The sequence below is a fragment of the Chiloscyllium plagiosum genome, unplaced genomic scaffold (genome assembly GCF_037043375.1).
Source record: "Chiloscyllium plagiosum isolate Xiang-an unplaced genomic scaffold, Cpla_swu_hap1 HiC_scaffold_3, whole genome shotgun sequence".
Classification (NCBI taxonomy): domain Eukaryota; kingdom Metazoa; phylum Chordata; class Chondrichthyes; order Orectolobiformes; family Hemiscylliidae; genus Chiloscyllium; species Chiloscyllium plagiosum.
Window position 1 is genome coordinate 35,044,371 of NW_028270141.1, and position 17,629 is coordinate 35,061,999.

At 42.3% G+C, this 17,629-nt stretch overlaps 1 pseudogene; it reads right to left on the reverse strand.

Moving 5' to 3' along the window:
* The window catches only part of LOC148150547 (uncharacterized), a 175,710-nt pseudogene extending 166,283 nt beyond the window's left edge, over positions 1-9,427 (reverse strand).
* Between the last annotated feature and the right edge of the window lie 8,202 nt (positions 9,428-17,629).

A 17,629-nucleotide genomic window follows, 5' to 3' on the forward strand; every position in this document is an offset into this window, starting at 1 on the left:
TTTTGGATTTTGCCGGTTATCAGAATTTATTTTTTACTTGAATCCATTCATCATAATGTATAAAGCAGGCAAATTCTGTGCTGCCTGATAATTTAAATAATATTAGCCAGCATATGTACATATGTGTCTGGAAGGGTCTGAAGAATAAATGCTTGACTGAGTGTAATAAGCACTAGCCACTGTGATGGCGTCATAAAGATCCATGGGAGTAAATAAGGATCTTGTGGGAGACAGATTTAAGGATATGTTCTTCAAAATAATGTGGCAATGCAGAGGTTGTTTCTGACAATCTGTATATAGTAGCAGCAATATAATAAACTGCATCTTGTTTACTCTATAAGGTGCTATTTGTTAGCACAGAAGGTGACTACCCTGACACACGCTAGACTATGCAAAGCCCTAAAGAACTTACACATTCAGAAGATATAGATGGCACCACACACAATATGGTGACCAGTATGGTGTTGAAAGTTTTGATTTAACAGCACCGATAGGGTAAACATGCTGGTAACTGAGAAGACTTCAAAGAAAACATAAGCTGGCGATTGCTGTGGGTAGCAATTCCCAAGAAACTTCATAGCAGCAGTTGATACTGAAGAATACTTCAAAGAATGACATAGAAAGCATTTCAGATCTGATGGAGTAGCAGCTTTCTTTGGTTCCAGTGTCATAAGATGGTGGTGTTGTAGAAAAGATCCTTAGTCTGAGTGCAGCCAGAGAACAAATAGACATCAGAGATTGCACATGTCAAAACTAAGGGTCTCTGTTCCAAACAATCCCTGAAACTTTAAATAGTGCAGTAGTTTAGACTGAAAGATCTACTCTTAATCTATTCTATTTACCACTGTGCAAGTGCCATATCATACAATGGACAATAAGGGTGGCATGGTGACTGCTGCCTCACAGTCTCAGGGACCGATTCCAGCCTTGGGCGACTGTCTGTGTGGAGTTTATACATTCTCCCCATATCTATGTGGCTTTCCTCTGGGTGCTCTGGTCTCCTGCCACAATCCAAAGATGTGCAGGTTAGATGAATTGACCATACTAAATAGCCCATAGTGTTCAGGAATGTGCAGGTAAAGTGCATTAGTCAGGGATAAATATAGGGTCGGGAAATGCGTCTGGTGGCTTTCTCTTCAGAGGGTCGGTGTGGACCTGTTGGGCCGAAGGGCTTGTTTCCACACTGTTGGGATTCTAAAATATGTTTTCAATGTGAAGCAAAGAAATACTTCCACATGATGAATCATGTCCAGGGAATTAACATGCATCAAAAGGTCCTAACTCTATCCTGGGAGAATGTCAAAGCACACTTTCCCTATCTCCAAAGAACTATTATTTACATTATTCTCTGATCTCTGTCTTTTAGCCAACTCCATATCTATGCTACTACTGCCCCTTTAATTCCATGGGCTTCAATACTGCTGTCAATCTATATGTGATACTTTAGCAAACACTTTTTGAGAGCCCATATAAATCATTATTAAACTTCACAACCTTCATCAAATCCCTCTGTTACTGAATCAAAAAACTAAATCTGGCCCGTTAAACAAGATTAGCCTCTGATAATCCTTATTGGCCGTCATTCATTAGCCCTTGTTTTTTAGATAAATGACAAAAATTTTTACCCCAGACTCCTGTTTCTAACAGAGTCAATTTTAGGCTGATCTTTGTTTGAAAAGATGAAAGGTAGAGGCAAGCATACTCCCAGAGGACCATTGGACTGCTCCCTTGTTAGAGAGAGAAAGAGACGACTGGTGCTGGCTTAACCTAAAGGTCATCTCACCTCAGGCAAGGGGAGAGATAGAGAAGGAAAGCCCTTTATGGTAATTTGAGTCAGTGCAGTACTGAACTTACACTGTTGGCATCACTGTACATCACAAAACAGCCATGCAACCAACTGAGCTAACCGGCCCTATTTGGATAAACATTAAAATAACTCCTTCAATGTGCCTCATACCGTATGCAGAAAAAACCTGCTAGTCTCTACTGAAACCTTTGTACATGCAATAACAAAATGATGTTGTACTGAGCATAGAAATACAGATGTTTCATTATTCATGCATTAAGTTTGTGCTCTCAGCAATTACGTACAATCATTATAATCCCACTTGTTATTTTCTTAAGCAGCTGTACATCCACCTTATTCAACCAGCACTCAAAACTTCTATGTAAATCCTTGTATTTCCCAGCATTTCCAGTGTGCTGCAGTTGAGGGACTGCTGATGGCTTGTGAATTCACATCCTCAAGTCTCTGTTAATTTCCATATTACGCAGCCATGTCCCATTCAAAGCTAATTCTCATTTTAACTAAAGTTTATAACCACACATTACATGACAGCAAATTCCATCAACAGCATGCTTACTCATTCTGCAATTTCTTCAACGTCCTTTTGCAGCTTCCTTTGGTCTTCAGAATTATTTACTAATTGATTAATATTTTAAAAGCAACTGAACAACATCAGTCAACACAGAACTGGGAAAAAAATGACAAATGTAGTTGTAGAGGAGTTTTAAAAATTCACTACAACTGGATGAAAAAGGAGAACTCTAAAAGACTTTTCTCTCAGAATGGGAATTGGAAGAATAATTACTGACTGGTTGCGCTGATTTGTCAGTGGGTCCAGAATCGCAAGGCCAAATCAAATTATAAGAAGACATATTATTGTACGGAGGGTTAGGAGAACTTCAAATGTTTTACCACAAGCAACCATGAAATCATTTAAAATGGAATTAGATATGAGTTTGAAAAAGTAAAATATTAAAGAACGCACAGAAAGGGGAGTGCAAACAGAATTAATACAAGTCTTACAGAAATGTAGATGACACAACAGGAACATAGGCATCCTGCTAAGCAATAAATTTTATGATTCATCACTGAAAAAGAAAACTTCTAAAGAATCACATCCAAATCAGCAGCATCATTTTTTAGCCAATCCTGCAAAATTATACATCTACATCTTGCATTTATATAGCACCTAACTGCAGCAAAATGCCATATGTACCTCACTGGAGAATAATCAAAGGAATGACATCCAATGTGAATCGTGAATCACTGTTCTGAGCTGCTGTACTGACTAACTAGGCAGCAATGACAGTTAGAGTCTCTACGTAAGGCAGACCAGGCCATCCATAAACACTGGAAAGAAAATTTTCAACAACTCTTCAACGGTGAATCCACAGAGCCAGCTCAAACACTCCACATCATCTGCAGTATGCAGTGGTAAAATCCCATGGGTGAACTCCGTCAATGGGAGAGCTGCAATAAGCAATAAAATGGAATAAAAACAAGAAAACCTTCTGATCTAGTATTTTAGGGTCAAAAAACACTGCCAGCACGGGATGGTCTGAGGGTTCCTCTGTATGTTACCAATGTAACACATACCAGAAAAAATGGGCTTTTGGTGAGATGTAGGTACTGAAGTGTATTAACAGCAATAATGAGCTAGTAATAAGATGTCAAATTGACACAAAGTCTTGGTTTAATGTTTACTGGTTACTTTATGTGTCTATTAAACTACACCTGTCTGGCTACATATTGCATTGCTGAAAATGAGGTTCGGATCTTTAAACTGGAATATTACATGGTGTGTTGTTAAAGGTTAATGTCATGTTAAAGGTACAACGCCTTTCTGGATCTATACAATGCTACAATATCACCTCTTTTTCCTTTAAAGATTGGTTTATATATACATGTACAAGAATGCATATTATCTCTACACATTGAGATAACACATTGGTAAATATACAACAGGACCAGTTCTAGTCCTTATTCAGTTATCATAATTTGTTGTGTAGTTTATTTCTGTGCTGTGCTGTCTCTCATTACACATGGTTTAAATCATATGGACAGCAATAATTATATGTATTTATGCAGGTACCTCAAATGCACTACCTGTGCCTGGGCTGAATCCTATATCTTTACGGCTAAATGTGAGTTGCATCGAGTTTTTTTTTTGTGGAACTCTCACCATGAGGCTCATCGAGATTTCTTGCAGTAATTTATCAGGTTATCGTTAACAATATGCACTGCTCCTATAGCATCTCTCACATCCATGTTTAGACCCTCCCCACCATGCAAAATTGACGGAAAAACTCTCCACTCAATGGATATCTGCTGAAAGACTGGCATCCTTGTGGCTGCACCATCTTTAAAAGGCTGCCACAACCTGGACAAGCATTGGCAATCCAGCCTTGGCCCTCATGGGCAAGGATATGGTACAGCAGTTACAGAACCGCACTGTTCACGACACATGTCTGACATTCCCTCACACACATGACCCCATTCTCTCACCCTGAGAGCTGATTGATGACTAGGTTGCACAGATTATCTGTTCCGAGCTCCATCCAGTCAAAACATCTTGTCCTGATTTGTATACATTCCGTTGCTAAGAAAACCCTGCCATAGACACAGTATAACTTCAGGCCTGCCAGAAGGAGCACTGACATGGTCCTTGCTGTCAGGGAGATTGAAGAAAAATGGCAGGAACTATATCATTTCTCAACACTGACTGCTGTGGGATATCCAAAGACACTCGATACAAGCCAGCTGTGAAGTAAATCAAGCAGCAATTTATTGATTAGTACAAGCACAGGGAAGAGTATCCCCAGATTACTTCAACATCATCTCAAACATTCCAAAGATCATTGCAAACATTTAAACCGTTCTTGTGACAACTCATCATGATCCGTAATACATCACAGATCCTATGCCCTTGTTGGTACTGTCTGTTCCACACATATATGTCTACGTATGCGTTATATGCTACTCCTTTCACATCAAGCAAATTTTATCTCCTATTTTACTCTGTCTCGATTTTTCACTTCTCTTTTTCATTCCTCTTTTATCAATAATAGCAATTAATCAGAAATAACAATGCTCTAATCCAACTAACCTTTTACTTATCATTGTCAGCAGAATTCTCCCTGTTTATGTCACCACTTTTACATTTACAGCTGTACCTGGTGACCCATATCTTCATCAGTCTATTCGTCCTGAGCTGCTAACCATTCTGCAAGTTCAGCAAGGCGAGGCAAAATATGTGATCTCATGCATCAATGCAATTTTGTACATTGACACCGTCACTGAATGAAGCACAAGTCATGCAGTTATGTGGACTGTGCTCCAAATATTTGGATATCCAAGAAAATTTTAACACAATCCTGCAAATGCTTCATAATGCTATGACTGTAGCTGTCTTGAGTGGCACATCTGAAACAGACACTATTAAAATCCAGGCTTATTGGAGATAAAAGGAGTATATCCCATGTCCTGACCATTCAAAAATCAAGTATGAGTTTGTTTTGAGTCAGTTTTGACTGTGTAAGATTGGAACCTTTTATGATTCACAATGGAGTCACAGGTTCTGTTCTGGCTTGAGCACTCTTTGGTGCTGTCATGTACCTTCACAGCATCTACAGAAGGTGTCTTCAATATACTATAACTGAAGGAAAATTACTCGGATTACTCCCCTGAAATCCGTATTAATGGTGAGCTAAACAGAGAGTTGCTCAACACTGATGATTCTGCACTTGCATTTCATACAGTGAAACATTTGGATAACAAATGGGTAGACTGTCTCATATTGTAAAGATTTTGGTTTGACCATCAGCATCAGGAAGACAAATATCATGGTTAAGGATACTGCCAAAGTGCCACCTGTCAGCATTGATAATCGGATGCGAGAGGTTTTAATAGCTTCACATATCCAGCTTCTACAGTTAGCATTAAGCTGTCATTTGATACAAAATCACAGCTAACTCTGCTCAGTGTGACCTGAATCAGAACAGCATGTGGAACCTGACTGAGAACAACCAATGGTCAGTCTACCAAGCTTCTGTTTTCGGCACCATTCCTCTATGGTGAGACCTGGACAACAAATGCTACACAAGTTAAAGTCTCTGAACAGTTTCCACCTTTCCTCAGTACCTCTTGGTGGGTCAAGGGTGCCAACTTAGAGGTCCTGGAGAATGGTAATTCTATCAACATTTACTCATTGCTAAGTGTTATGACACAGGGTAAACTCTCCTGCTTGCTAACCAGCGGCACAGAAAGGATTTATCCTGTGCAGCAACTTGTGAAAGTTCGAGTGGCCAAGAACTATTTAAAGTAAAAATTAACAACTTTATTTCTTAAAATATAACAGAGAATAATTAACTAACAACTGTTTACAACTCCTCTCTAACCTATCTTTTACCTTCCCTTCTATAGGACATAGAACATAGAACATAGAACAATACAGCACAGAACAGGCCCTTCGGCCCACGATGTTGTGCCAAACATTTGTCCTAGCTTAAGCACCCATCCATGTACCTGTCCAATTGCCGCTTTAAGGTCACCAATGTTTCTGACTCTGCCACTCCCACAGGCAGCGCATACCATGCCCCCACCACTCTCTGGGTAAAGAACCTACCACTGACATCCCCCCATACCTTCCACCCTTCACCTTAAATTTATGTCCCCTTGTAACACTCTGTTGTACCCAGGGAAAAAGTCTCTGACTGTCTACTCTATCTATTGCCCTGATCATCTTATAAACCTCTATCAAGTCACCCCTCATCCTTCGCCGTTCCAATGAGAAAAGGCCTAGCACTCTCAACCTATCCTCGTACGACCTATTCTCCATTCCAGGCAACATCCTGGTAAATCTCCTCTGCACCCTCTCCAAAGCTTTCACACCTTTCCTAAAATGAGGCGACCAGAACTGCACACAGTACTCCAAATGTGGCCTAACCAAGGTCCTGTACAGCTGCAACATCACCTCACAACTCTTGAATTCAATCCCTCTGCTAATGAATGCTAATACACCATAGGCCTTCTTATAAGCTCTATCCACCTGAGTGGCAACTTTCAAAAGTCTATGAACATAGACCCCAAGATCCCTCTGCTCCTCCACCTTACTAAGAACCCCACTGTTAACCCTGTATTCCATATTCTTATTTGTACTTCCAAAATGGACAACCTCACACTTGACAGGGTTGAACTCCATCTGCCACTCCTTAGACCAGCTCTGCATCATATCTAAGTCCCTTTGCAGCTGACAACAGCCCTCCTCACTATCCACAACTCCACCAATCTTCTGCAAATTTACTGACCCACCCTTCGACTCCCTCTTCCAAGTCATTAATAAAAATTTCAAACAGCAGAGGACCCAGAACTGATCCCTGCGGAACTCCACTTGTAACTGGGCTCCAGGCTGAATATTTACCATCTACCACCACTCTCTGACTTCGACCGGTTAGCCAGTTCTCTATCCAAGTGGCCAAACTTCCCACTATCCCATGCCTCCTTAATTTCCGCATAAGCCTACCATGGGGAACCTTATCAAATGCCTTACTAAAATCCATGTACACTACATCCACTGCTCTACCCTCATCCACATGCTTGGTCACCTCCTCAAAGAATTCAATAAGACTTGTAAGGCAAGACCTACCCCTCACAAATCCGTGCTGGCTGTCCATAATCAAGCAGTGTCTTTCCAGATATTCATAAATCCTATCCCTCAGTACCCTTTCCATTACTTTGCCTACCACCGAAGTAAGACTAACTGGCCTGTAATTCCCGGGGTTATCCCTATTCCCTTTTTTGAACAGGGGCACAACATTCGCCACTCTCCAGTCCCCTGGCACCACCCCCATTGACAGTGAAGACGAAAAGATCATTGCCAACGGTTCTGCAATTTCCTCTCTTGCTTCCCACACAATCCTAGGATATATCCCGTCAGGCCCAGGGGACTTGTCTATCCTCAAGTTTTTCAAAATGCCCAACACATCTTCCTTCCTAACAAGTATCTCCTCTAGCTTACTAGTCCGTTTCATACTCTCGTCTTCCACAATACGGTCCCTCTCATTTGTAAATACTGAAGAAAAGTACTCATTCAAGACCTCTCCTATCTCTTCCGACTCAATTCACAGTCTCCCACTACTGTCCTTGATCGGACCTAGCCTCGTTCTCGTCATTCTCATGTTTCTCACATATGCATAAAAGGCCTTGGGGTTATCCTTGATCCTACCCACCAAAGATTTTTCATGCCCTCTCTTAGCTCTCCTAATCCCTTTCTTCAGCTCCCTCCTGGCTATCCTGTATCCCTCCAACGCTCTGTCTGAACCTTGTTTCCTCAACCTTATATAAGCCTCCTTCTTCCTCCTTACAAGACATTCAACCTCCCTTGTCAACCAAGGTTCCCTCACATGACCATCTCTTTCCTGCCTGACAGGTACATACATATCAAGGACACGTTGTATCTGTTCCTTGAAAAAGTTCCACATTTCAACGACATCCTTCCCTGACAGCCTGTGCTCCCGATTTATGCTCCTCAGATCCTGCCTTGCAGCATCGTATTTTCCCTTCCCCCAATTGTAAAACCGACCCTTATGCACGCACCTATCTCTCTCCATAACCAAGGGGAATGTCACAGAATTGTGGTCACCATCACCAAAATGCTCACCCACTAACAAGCCCATCACTTGTCCCGGTTCGTTACCAAGTACCAAATCCAATATGGCCTCCCCTCTGGTCGGACAATCTACATACTGAGTTAGAAAAGCTTCCTGGACACACTGCACAAACACCGCCCCATCCAATCTACTTGATGTAAAGAGCTTCCAATCAATATTCAGGAAGTTGAAATCGCCCATGGCTACTACGCTGTGGCTTCTGCACCTTTCCAAAATCTGTTTCCCAATCTGTTTCTCCACGTCTCTGCTGCTATTGGGGGGCCTATAGTAAACACCCAACAAGGTGACTGCTCCTTTCCTATTTCTGACTTCAGTCCATACTACCTCCAAAGGCAGATCCCCCTCGAACTGCCTTTCTGCAGCCGTTATACCATTTCTAATTAGCAACGCCACCCCCCTCCTTTTTTACCACCCCCCCTAATCTTACTGAAACATCTGTAACCAGGAACCTCCAACAACCATTCCTGTCCCTCTTCTATCCACGTTTCCGTGATGGCCACAGCATCGTAGTCCCAAGTACCGATCCACGCCTTAAGTTCACCCACCCACATTGCCTGTGCTGCCATAACTCTACACTTAGTCTCCAAAACAAGAACACTAAGTAGCTTACCTGTTCAGCCGACTGAGTCTTTTTGTTTTAGGTTAGAGGAGGAGGGAGGGTGGGAGACACTACATGTGTAGTGTCTCGGGTTCCTTCTCCACTCAAACTTCTTACCTTTCCAGAAGCTCCTGTTGACGACTTCCGGGTTCCCGCTCCTAGTTGAAAAAAAAACAGACTGCAAAAAGAAAAACGTTAATTTAAACTGGTCTCAGCTTACCTTCCGGCTCCCCTCTCTGTGCGTCCGCTGTAGCACTGAGGTCGAAACCTCGGAGGTACACGCTTTTAAATCAAACTTCTTACCTTCCCAGAAGCCTCTGTAGCAATAATAGTAGTTCGATAAAACTTCCGATTACGATTTATGAAACAACACATCTTATCTCAAAACCAGGCAGCTTTCAGTTTTCTCTGTATTCCTGTCGTCTATTCTTCTTCTTGGGGATTCTGCTTCACAGGTTACTGATCGATAAAGGTACCTTTTAAAAGAGCTATTTTGCAGACAGTCTTTACATGCTGGTAGCTTGGCAGTTCTCCTCTCAACTGTTCAATTTTTCCTGGTCTTATACCCCCACCCCACCCCCAAAGCATCAGATTGTGTCATTGGCTTTTAAGATTGTAAATATACTAAGTTCAAACTGGATTGGAGTTTGGTATTTTTGGGGGTATAATTTAAACTGATTGGCCTCATTCAAATCTGTTTTATTGTTTTCAGGCAACCAGCACCTTAGCTACCCCAGTAGGTAGAGCACCTGTTACATCGTATATTTATCAAAACACTTGGTACTGTCAGGTAGTTTCTGCTAGTGTTTAGCTCTCTTAAAGGTGCAGGACACCCACACCTTCATAACATAAGCCAACAACATTTTCACTGGCTTGGCCACATTCTTTGGATGGATGACTGATTTAGTCCCATTTGCCAGCATTTGGTCCATATCCCTCTAAAGGGATAATTGCACCAGCCTCCACCACTTTCTCTGGCAGCTCATTCCATACATGCATCACCCTCTGCGTGCAAACGTTGCCCCTCGGGTCCCTTTTAAGTTGTTCCCCTTTCACTTTAAATCTATGCCCTCTAGTTTTGGACTTCCTTACTCTGCAAAAAAACCTTAGCTATTCACCCTATCTATGTTCCTCATGATTTTATAAACCTCTATAAAGTCACCCCTTAGCCTCCGACATTCCAGGGAAACAAGCCCCAACCTGTTCAGCCTCTACTTAAGCTCACATCCTCCAATCCTGGCAACATCTTTATAAATCTTTTCTGAACCCTTTCAAGTATAACAACATCTTCCCTGAGCAGGGAGACCAGAATTGAATACAATATTATAAAAGTGGCGTCATCAATGTTCAGTACAGCTGCAAAATGACATCCCAACTCCTACACTCATTGCACTGACTATTGAAAGCAAGCACACCAAATGCCTTCTTCACCACCCTGTCTGCCTGCAACTCCACTTTCAAGGAAATATGCACCTGCACCCATATGTCTCTTAGTTCGGCAAAGCTCCCAGGACACTATGATATTTAAGTCCTGCCCTGATTTGCCTACCAAAACACAACACTTCACATTTATCGAAATTAAACTCCATCTGCCACTTCTTGGCCCATTGGCCCATCTGATCAAGATCCCATTGTACTCTGATATAACGCTCTTCATTGTCCACTACACCTCCAGTTTTGGTGTCATCTGCAAACTTATTAACCATACCTCCTAAATTCACATCCAAATCGTTTATAAAACTGACAAAGACAGTGGGCCCAGCACCAATCTTTGCAGCACACTGCTGGTCACAGACCTCCCATCTGAAAAACAATCCTCCACCACCACTCTCTGCCTCCCACCTACAAGCCAGTTTTGTATCCAATTGGCTACTTCCTCCTAAATTCTATGTTATCTAACCTTGTTAACCAGTCTACCCATCCACAGCCTTGTTGAATGCCTTGTTAAAGTCCTAATGGACAATGTTCAGGCTCTGCCTTCATCAATTTTCTTTGTTACTTCTTCAAAAACTCAATCAAGTTAGTAAGACATGATTTCCCATACATGAAGTCATGTTGACTACCTCTAATCAGTCCTTGCCTTTCCAAATGCACATAAACCCTGTCCCCCAGAATCCCCTCCTACAACTTATCTGGAGGCTGACTGCTTGGTGAATGTGACTGGAAAGGAAAAGCTTACCTGGCTGACAAAAGGGCTCAGTGAAAAAAAGTCACTGGCCAGCTAATGCACCTTCTCAGCCCACCAAGAATGCAGCAAATGTGGCAGAGCTTATGTTCCAGAGTGGGACTCCTGATCTACATCAGATGATATCTAAACACATGGTTGACCATTATGACACAAGCCATCATGATATGGGATGGAAGCTTACAATCATTCCTTCTAATTAGAACAAGCATCACAATTTACATTTTCATTGCAATCTCTGGTCAATCAGCCTTCACTGATTGAAAGTTCTCTGTCCAGGCTCCTGCCTAACAGATGAACGAACTGGTCTTCAAATGAAATTCTTTCCCTTTTCCAACTTATGATCATTTTTTTCTTTCACTTACACTGCTCCTCCTGGAACACTTGATTCCAACACAGGAATTAATTCCAAAATTCTTGTGTGAAAATATTTGACTTGAAGGATGGATGTTTTCAGTCACCAATTGAATCACTGGAAAATTGCAGCCAGCACTCTCTCAGCGGGTTCCATTTCACAGAATTAATTAGAAATTCCAGTCAAATAAACAGCCATGTAATGCTCAAAATATTTCTGCAGATTTATTATTTATCGTAGGGAACTGTAACTAAAACACTCAGATCAAAGGAGCAGGATGCTGTGCAGCTTGCAGACTGATCTATAAATGTGAAGCTGGGCAAATATTGAACTGAAATTACCATTAGATATAAAAAAAACTCATCCTCTACTTTCAGGCTGAGCATCTTTAAAAAAATCATAACCTTGAACTGGCTATTTGTGCTTCCAATTTCTGTGCGCATGGATAGGAAGATGTGAATTAAAACTTAATCCAAATGCATTGCAGTTTTAGCTATATTGGAAATACATTGAGAGTATAAATGCACAAAATGATGGAAAATATTTCAGTGGAGCCCTGATTTATATGCAGCCGAGTTACAACTAAATAGGTTTAACTGTAATTCCTTTACTGATTGCAATTGCAACTCTGCAAAAGTGCCAGGAGTTGGCTGCTGTGAAAAATCTATTCTCAATTTGCTCATGGTCTTGACTGATGTTACATTGAATACTCCATGTGCTATTATGCCTTTGATTGTATAAAGTGCAATCCAACAGAACCATACAAAATCAAAATTTACATCTGCAAATATTAATTGAGTTATTAACAGTGAATTAAATAAGGATATCTTATGGATTTCTGAGCAACAATAGACTAAAGATTTTCTTGGCCATTTAATTCAATGAATCTTCTCTTTAATTGAGTATTCTTTAAATTATAGCATCTAGTAATTATATCAATTAATTTCCTCCATCAACATAAATATATTATATTAAAAGCACCGCAAAGATTTTCTCACTCTGGTCACTTTTTCCAAAGCAAAACTGCGGAATGTGCATTTTTTTCACACCTGCAACATTATATTTAGCAATGCACGATTCTATTCAGTATGTATTACTCATTAAGACATAAAGAAAATGGAGCTGGATTAGTCCATGCAGTGCTTTGTGCTTCCACTGTCATTCAGCAAAATCACAGCTGATTCTTCTACCTCAACTCCACCTTCCCACCTAATTCCCAAATCCCTTAATTCCCTTTGTATCTAAGTTGTTAGTGATTTTTATTTTGAATGGGTTTAACAACTGAATATTCACAATGCTCTGGGGTAAAGAACTTCAGAGATGCACAATCCTGTCAAAATTAAACCTTATTGCAGTTCTAAGCCCCTTCTGTGATCTCATGTCCTAGATTTACCAGCCAGGGAAACTTTTCGTCAGCAGCCACCCTGTCAAGCCCCTTAGGAGGTTTGCATGTTTCAAGTAGATTTCTTCCCATTCATGAGAACTCCAGGGAATATAAACCTTATCCTTTCAATTGGTGGTCATACGATTAGCACCTCATCCTATTAAACGTCTTGACAGCCTTTGTTATACTCCCTCTTCCTTCAGTTTGTAGAGCAAAGCTGTACACAGTACACCACATATGCCTTCACCACTCGCCTACTGCCCCATCAGTCCTCCTACATCCACTCCACCGATCCTCACTCCCACCCATCACTCTTCCTGAACTCTTTTTCCGTTCATGAACAAGTCTTCGGCGTATGACGTCTATGCTTCTGCCAGCACATATATGCAGTTGCAAGTCATTTCAGCTATCCATAAACACTGGCTTCTACTTATTCATTCAGAGTATATGGAAGGTGTGGATGCTTGTGGATGTGTTACCAATCAAGTTGTTTGCTTAGTCCTGAATGGTGTCAGTTTCTCAAGTGATTTCAGACCTGCACTCAACAAGGCAAGTGGCAAGTATTCCATCTCACTCCTGACTTCAGCCTTGTCAATGTTGGAGTTTGGGGAGTCTGGAACTGAGTTACACACTGCAGAACATTTGGGCTCAGAACTGCTCTGGTAGACCTGTATTTATACTCTTAGCCCAGTTCAGTTTCTGGTCAATGGTAACCCCCAGATAGCGAGGGATTTAACAATTGCAATGTCCTTGAAAATCAAGGGGTAATGGATGATTGTCGCTTATTGGAGATGGTCATTCCTGGCATTTGTAATGCATTAATCATATCGGCCCTAGTCTGGATATTGTCTAGGTTTTGTTGCATTTGGACATGGACTGCAAATGGTGCTGAACATTGTGCAATCATTGGTAAACATCCCTACTTTTGACCTCATGATGGAAGAAAGGTCATTGATGAAGGAGCTGAGATGGTTGGGCCTAGGGCACTATCCTGAGGAACACCTACAGAGATGTCCTGGAGCTGAGATGACTGACCTCCAACAACCACAACTACCTTCCCTTGTGCCAGGAATGACTCCAAGCACCGGAGAAGTTTCCCCTGATTCCCATGGATTCAAGTTTCATTAAGACTTTCTTGATGACACACTCCTTCAAATGAAGCCTTAATTTCACGACAGTCACTCTCACCTCAAACTCTCGAGTGAAACAGAACAGCTGCAACTATTGACAACTCTTGTATTGAGAACATGATTTTTTTTGGATTTTCAGAACAGTAACAATTTTGTGAAGGTCATTTGACTTACCTTGGGCCTTACATGGCTTGCTGCAAACGCCTCTGCTCTCAGCCTTCATTGCAGGACGATGGAAGGCTGTGCAGCTGTGACATTGACCTCTGAAAAGTAACAGAAGGTTCAGCAACCCCAGCTGCTGCCTTCACCTCTACCACATGCCATTCCCTCGTGCCTCGGTGAATTATTTCAGGGTGCGAGGCATTTAATTGGGTGGGGGACAACATTTCTGTTTTTTGACAGGTAAAAGCTTTGCCTCAGATGACTTTGGTGAGAGTATTGTGGTGGTCTTCTGTGCGGAGGCAGGGGCAGGGTCAGGGACAAGTGCAACTTCTTTCGTTTGAGCTGATAAGGACATATGGATACCTGGCACAGAGACTGGGGTAAGGACGGGCACCTCTGGAGCTTCCTGAGAGAGCCATCCCTGAGAGGACAATTATGGTTGCCTGTCTGTCACTCCTGTCAATGCACAATAGGATCTCCCCTACTCCTTGAGAAAATGAATACATGGATAAAGGTTAAAGTCCTCCAGCTCACTCCCACTAAACCATTGAATGAATAGTCTATGACTCAATTTAATGGAGTGAAGTTTTGAGGATATGTCCAAGAGATCTTCGAGGAGAAAGTGAGGTCTGCAGATGCTGGAGATCAAAGTTGAAACTTTATTGCTGGAACAGCACAGCAGGTCAGGCAGCATCCAGGGAACAGGAGATTCGACGTTTCGGGCACAGGCCCTTCTTCAGGAATTCCTGAAGAAGGGCCTGTGCCCGAAACGTCGAATCTCCTGTTCCCTGGATGCTGCCTGACCTGCTGTGCTGTTCCAGCAATAAAGTTTCAACTATGTCCAAGAGATACTGGTCAGTATTCAGTCCAGGGAGACAATGTGCGATCACATTGTGAAGCATTGACAGGCAGAATCTGGGAAGACTCTTCTGCGCTTTGCTCTGATCTTCACATGACACCTTTACCAGATATTCTTTCACTTGCCTCGCCCATTTCCAGTCAACTCACTAATGGCTATGTCCAGAGGCCCAACAAGTATACTGGGCTGGGCTGGGATGTCTCTCCAGCAAACCTCCGAGGCGTTGGCTGTTTCTTCCTGCTGTGCCTGTGGACCCTTGTTAGTGCTATCCTCAACAGAATGTGATTCCGAATCTACTCTAAGTACATTGCAAACTGATGTGGATGTCTCTGCGCTGGTGTGGAATACCTTGAAGGGGCACCCTCTGTGAGTCCAGGTTGCTTCCCCTCAGAGGAGTCTTCCATAGGGATGAGAGAGATAGGCCTGGGGACTGGAGCACTTTTCATTGTGACCCATGCCTGACTCAGTAAACATTTAACTTTTGAAACCAAAACAAAGTGCTGGAGAAACTTAACAGGTCTGGCAGCATCTGTGGAGAGAGAATCAGAGTTAATGCTTCGAGCCCAGTCGCCTTTCAGGCACCAATTTGACTGAGATAAGGAGGAATTTATTCTTTCAGAAGGTTGAGAGTCTTTGAAACCCCTTGCTACAGAGAGCCATGGGGCAGAGTCCTTGTGTATATTTAAGGCTGTGATAGATGATTAGATTGGTGGATGATCAGGAAGCTAATCGAGGGTCACAGCAAAAATGTAGGAAAGTGAATGGAGGAATGTCAGATCAGCCATGATTCTATTGAATAAGACTATAACGACCAAGAGAAATAGGAACAGAAGTAGACCATCTGGCCCCTCAAGCCTAGTCCACCATTGAATTGGATCATAGCTGATCCATCTAGTTTCTGCCCTCTGGTCCTAGACTCTTGCATGAGAGGTAACTTCCTTCTATATTAACCCTGTCAAACCCCTTCAAAAACCTATAAACGTTTCAATGAGATCCATTTCTCATTCTTTTAATTTCCAGTGAATACAATTCCAACGTATTCAGCCTTTGTTATTTAGACAATCCCTCCAGACCAGGGATCTTTCTAGAGAAACTTCTCTGTACTACAGCAAGTGAAATAATATCTTTCCTTAAATTCGGAGTCCAAAACTGCTCGTAGTAATCCAGATATGATGTTACCAGCACCTCATACAATGGTACTAAGACTTCCCTATTCATATACTCCAACACCCTTGAAATAAGGACCATCATTCCATTAGAAGAGTAGGCTTGAGGGACCGAAAGGCTGACTCCCATTCTCATTTCTTAACGTCTTATTGAACTGAAAGCAGCAAGGAAATGATGGCATTTGTGTTGGTGATAAGGTTAGTGTTGGGGGGAGGGGGGTAAAAGACAGAAATGGGAAAGAAATGATTGAATAGATGGTGGTGATGCCCATAGAGAGAGAGAGAGAGAGAGAGAATAAAATGGAAACAGACAAAGGGATTGTTGATAATAGGCTGGGATGGAGATAAATAATGAATAGGTACTAATATGAAGTGTGAATAGTTGAAAATGGGTTGGCTGTGCTGGAAGCAACCCATTCAGAACAGGACCTTGGGAGTGAGGGACTGGGTAGTGAACATGGAATTGTTAAAACCAATATTCAGTCCTGAGGGCTATAGGTACTTAGGCAACAGATGAAGTGTTGCGCCTCCAGCTTGTGTTGAGCTTTGATGGAATACTGTAGTAGGCCTGAGACAGAAATGTTGACATGGGAACACAGTGGTGTGATGAAGTGGCAGGTAACTAGAAGGTCCGGGCTATCTTTATAGATAAAATGGAAGAGTTTCTCAAACTGATCACCCAGTCTGCGATTCATCTCTCCCCAGTGTAGTGGAGGCCTGTTCTGAACAGTGAATACAATAGATTAGATTGAGTAAAATGCAGATAAATCACTGCTTCACTTGGGAGGTCTGTCTAGGGCCTTGGATGGTGAGGAAGGAGGAAGAAAAAGTGCAAGTGTCACACAATGTGCAATCACATGGGATTGGGCTGTGAGGATATGGGGAAGCATTTGGAAAGGGGGAGGAGTGAACCAGGGTGTCCCAGATGGAACAGTCCCTGCAGAATGCTAACAAGGGAGGATAGGAGAGTAGATTAGATTAGTTACAGTGTGGAAACAGGCCCTTCGGCCCAACAAGTCCACACCGACCCGCCGAAGCGTAACCCACCCATACCCCTACATTTACCCCTTTACCTAACACTACGGGCAATTTAGCATGGCCAATTCACCTGACTTGCACATCTTTGGAGTGTGGGAGGAAACCGGAGCACCCGGAGGAAACCCACGCAGACACGGGGAGAATGTGCAAACTCCACACAGTCAGTCGCCTGAGGCGGGAATTGAACCCGGGTCTCTGGCGCTGCGAGGCAGCAGTGCTAACCACTGTGCCACCGTGCCGCCAGTAGGTGGCATCCTGCTGGAAGTGACACTAATGAAGATTTGATAGTGTCACAATG